We start from the raw sequence: 4,616 nt of genomic DNA on the forward strand, positions 1-4,616 counted from the left end.
GCTCAGCTTACGTCCCCCACCCTCTGCTCAGCTTACGTCCCCCACCCTCTCCAGGATCCCAGCCAGGAACTGGCACTTGTCCCACCTCAGGTACTGAGGTGACAATGGCCCCCTACAGGCATGCCCAGAGCCTGGTCCCCTAGGTGACTCTAGTTCTGTCAAGTTGACTCAACAATAATCATGTGTACTGTTAGCTAGAGATTTTTTTCCCCTAGTTTCCTTATTTTTGAGACAGGGACTTATGGTGTAGCCCAGGCTAGCTGAGACAGGGACTTATGGTGTAGCCCAGGCTAGCATCAGACTGAGAAGCCTCTTGCTGCTGTCTCCCTAGTGCTGGGATCACAGGTGTCCACCGCTACGCCTAACTTTCTGCTTTCTTGCCTGCCTGCCCACCCATCTGCCTGGGTGCTGGGATTACAAGTGGGAGGTTGAATACAATTCTATTTCATCTGTAGAGTATATACAAAGGAAGCTATTCATTCCTAAATAGATATTTAGGTTGTTGCAGATCTCTTTTATTTTGGCTTTGTCTCACCTAGCTCAGACTGGCCTTGAACTCCGGATCCTGCTTCTACCTTCCTCCTGAGTGCTGGAATTGTAGGTATAGGTATGTGGTTCTCTACATTGCTGAAAATATGACGTGGTGTTAGTATCTCTTTGAGATTATCTATCTATCTATCTATCTATCTATCTATCTATCATCTATCTATCTATCTATCTTGTATCTGTATGTCTGTATTGATGTGGGGTGTGTGTGTATATATATGCATGTATGCCACAGTGCATGTGTGGAGGTCAGAGTCCACATTTGTCTCCTTTTGTCTTTATTTACATGGGTTCCAATGATCAAACTCAGATCAGGCTCACAAGAGCAGGTGTCCTTTCCTGTTGAGCCTTCTTGCCAGGCCAAGATCCCACTTGCAGTGCCTTTAGATTTACCAAGCAATGGGGTTGTCAGATAAAAGGGTAGTTCTAGCTTTAACGTTTTATCATTCCCATGCCGTTTTCCATGGCCTGCTCTCATTCTCACCAGCAATGCAGTTTCCCTTGTACTTGCTGTTTTCTGTTGCTTTATAATAGCTCTGCTGATTGGCTCTGGCAAGGCAGTGGCTTCTGCTGCTGTTGCTGCCGCTGTTTCCTCCTCTTCTTTCCCTCCTCCTCCTACCCCTTTCCTTCCTCTCCCCCTCCTCAACCTCATAGAGTCTCTATGTGCAGCTCAAGCTGGTCTCAAATTTGGGATCCTCTTGCCTTTACCCCCCAAGTGCTAGGGTTGAAGGTGTATGCCACGACACTCACCTATCCAAGCATCTTTGCATATAGCTGTTGGCTATTGGTGTGTCTCCTTTAGAGAAATGTCTGCTTTTAAATTGGACTGTCATTTCTTTTTGTTGTTGTTGTTATTGCATTATGGAAGTTCCTTACATGGTTTAGAAATTAACCCCTGACCAGAGACACAAGTGACAAATATTTTCTCTTTTTCCTCATAGGCTCCCTTTAGCGATTCTTAACATAGTCCATGGCCATTACAACATCAAAGAGTCCTGAGCCAAATGCTCTTCGACAGGAAACTGGGTAAGTAGATCTCAATCCATGCATATAATGCAGTTACTTGTGTGAGTTTAGAAGACAGATGGCTCTGAGCAGATCAGTGTGGAGATACATAAATAAATGCAACGTTGAGCAAAATGAGCTGTTTTTTTTTTAAAAAAAAAAACACATTTATTTTATGTGCATTGGTGTTTTGCCTGCATGTATGTCTGTGTGAGGGTGTCAGATCCCTTGGAACTGGGGTTACAGGCAGTTGTGAATTACCATGTGGGTGTTAGGAATTGAACCTGGGTCCTCTGCAAGAGCAGCCTGTGCTCTTAGCCACTGAACCATTTCTCCAGTCCCAAATGAGAAGATTTAAAACCATGGAATATGGCAGGGCTGTGGGGTGTTCACCTGGAATGAGTGACGCTGTGGATTTTGTCCCCAATATTAGAAAATGACAAAAACCAACCCAAAATTCCTACAGAATAAGATTTTGATTTCAAGAAACAAAAATTTATAGATATGGATATGTGCTATTGTTTGTTTTGTATTTGAGAAAGCCTTGTTATGAAGTCCAGCTGGCTTAGAACTGCTACCAGTCTCTTGCCTCAGCTTCTGTGTGCCCAATTACAAGTGGGCAGACATCTGGTGCACACTTGGGAGCACACACACACATACACACACACACACAGAGTCACACACTGTATTGATGTATTCTTTCTTTTTTTTCCTTCCGAGACAGGCTTTTCCTGTAGCTTTGGAACCTGTCCTGGAACTTGCTCTGTAAACCAGGCAACCTCGATCTCCCAGAGATCCGCCTGTCTCTGCCTCTTGAGTGCTGGGATTAAAGGCGTGCGCCACCACCGCCCAGCATTGATATATTCTTAAGCAAACCTAGAGTTACGGGTGTAGCTCAGTGGTGGAGTGCTTGTTCTACATGCATGAGACCCTGGACCTCAGAAGGGAGAATCAAAACCAGCAGCAATCCCTTAGACCCAGGAAGACCCGGGGCATTAGAACGTGCTGGAGGAATCTTTGCTTTCATTCTTATGTGGTGGACTTGACTGTTCGATAGGAGCTTGCTTTGCTTCTGTAATTTAAAAAGCACCAAGGAAATGAGGAAAACATATCTGACTGGAAAGATTACTGTATAAATGTATTTCAGACGTCTTGAAAAACGTGATTCTTAGGCTGATTATGCCATTGTGGATTTTGGTAGCATCTTCCTAAAAAATGTCACTTTCACTTTTCTGGTCTTGTTTTTACCTTCAAATATCCTTTTAGAGGCAGAGTACACAGAGACCTATGTCCAAGGAAGCAAGACACAGTGTCTACTAAGACAGAGGCCGTAGATTGAGGTTTCCTTCCCATGACTTCCAGCCCAGGGTACATACTAGAAAACCCGGTTTCAAGCAGATGGGAAAGGTAGCTGATGAGCTTTGGAGGCATAGATTCCTGTTGACTCCTGGCTTTATCAGCTACAAGCTGTGTGATCTTGGGCACTATTTTTTGTTTGGTTTTTGAGAAACCAAAGAAACTTAGAACTCTGTATATAATACGGTCTAGCCTTGAACACAGAGATCCACCTGCCTCTGCCTTCCAAGTGCTGAGATTAAAGGCGTGAGCCACCGTGGACTGGCTGGCTTGGGAAGATTCATTACCTCCCTTTTTGAGTGTGGGTTCCTCATCACCCTCGGAAGTGGTTTAGTTACATCAGTATTATCGGATTATTGAGAGGTATAAATGTGGAAGCGCCCCAAAGACAGTGATTTCTAACTGTTTGTTTTTGTTTCTCTGGGGATGGACAGCCCAGCAGCTGGAAGAAATTAGGGTAGATTAAAGGAGTCAAACGAGGAAAGGAAGAGTTTAATACAGATTGGAGATACAATTCCATTTCCTAGTCACTGTCTCCCTCCGCCTTCTCGCTCCCTTTTTTTTCTCCTTTTAATTAAGCCTCCTGTTGTTAAGTGCTAGCAGATGTGTAAGTGGTAGCTCAGTAGGAACTGGAGGAAGGGCCTGAGGCAATGCTTTGCAGTATGTGGAAGGATGGGGGGCTTGCATGGACTGGTGAGAAACAATCACAGAACAAGGGACCGGTTTGTTCTTTGTAGAGCTGCATCAGAAAGCCAGGGCCTCTCAGATAACCCTTCAGCTGTGGGTTGCCTGACTCGTTATGAAAATACCCAGCCATGGCTAACCCTAAGGAACCCGTAGCCAACTACTATCACAGTAGCCCTAAGGCCCAAAACTCTGGGAATTTCTGAGCAGAGTCAGACTTTTCTCCTGATTTCTTTGTGCCCAGAATGTCTCTGACCAAAAGTGCTGACTATGAAGGCATCCCGAGCTTTTCCACCTGCCTGGCAGAAAATCTACAGGGTGAGTCCTGTGTGTGCATGCGTGTGCATGTGTGTGCATGCATATGCATGTGAGAGGAGGGAGAGGGAGGGAGGAAAGCAGAGAGAGGCCGGGAGGGAGAGGGAAGGAGAGTGGCCATGGGCGTGCCTTGGAGAGCACCTAGCATCCCACATAGGTCTGCATAATGTAAATATCAGATATCCAGGATATCTGATATGTGATCCCTGTGATAGGGTCATCGAGCCCCAAAAGGGTTGAGGCCACAAGGTTGAGAAAGAACTGTTCTACACCACACTTGCAAAGTAACAATGATGTCTTACTTATTAGTCAGTGTCCTGTGGTTGTGAAGAGACACTATGATCATGGCAGCTCTTAGAAGGGAATGCATTTAAAGGTTGGCTTATAGTTTCAGAGGTTTAGTCGTCATGGCAGGGAGCTTGGTTGCATGCAGGCAGACATGGCTCTGAAGATGTTGAGAGTTCAACATCCCGATCTGCAGGCAACAGGAAGAGATGGATCCTGGGCCTGACTTGGGCTTTTGAAACCCCAGAGCACATGCTCAGTGACACACTTCCTCCAACAAGGCCACACTTACTTCAATAAGACCACACCTCCTAATCCCTCTCAAGGGGCGCCACTCACTAATAACCAATCATTCAAATATATGAAATACATGAGCCTGTGGGAGCTATTCTTGTTCACACCACCACAGATGGTAATAGTTAAAA

At 45.3% G+C, this 4,616-nt stretch overlaps 1 long non-coding RNA gene across 2 annotated transcripts in view; it reads left to right on the forward strand.

Moving 5' to 3' along the window:
* The window catches only part of LOC113457100, a 93,119-nt gene that overhangs the window by 68,240 nt on the left and 20,263 nt on the right, over positions 1–4,616 (forward strand). For both annotated transcript variants that reach the window (XR_003377731.1, XR_003377732.1), the window contains exons 2-3: positions 1,488–1,572; positions 3,836–3,909. This is a non-coding gene — a long non-coding RNA (uncharacterized LOC113457100). The remainder of the gene's footprint in view (positions 1–1,487; positions 1,573–3,835; positions 3,910–4,616) is intronic.

The sequence above is a fragment of the Microtus ochrogaster genome, chromosome 18 (assembly GCF_000317375.1).
Source record: "Microtus ochrogaster isolate Prairie Vole_2 chromosome 18, MicOch1.0, whole genome shotgun sequence".
NCBI classification, from domain to species: Eukaryota; Metazoa; Chordata; class Mammalia; order Rodentia; family Cricetidae; genus Microtus; species Microtus ochrogaster.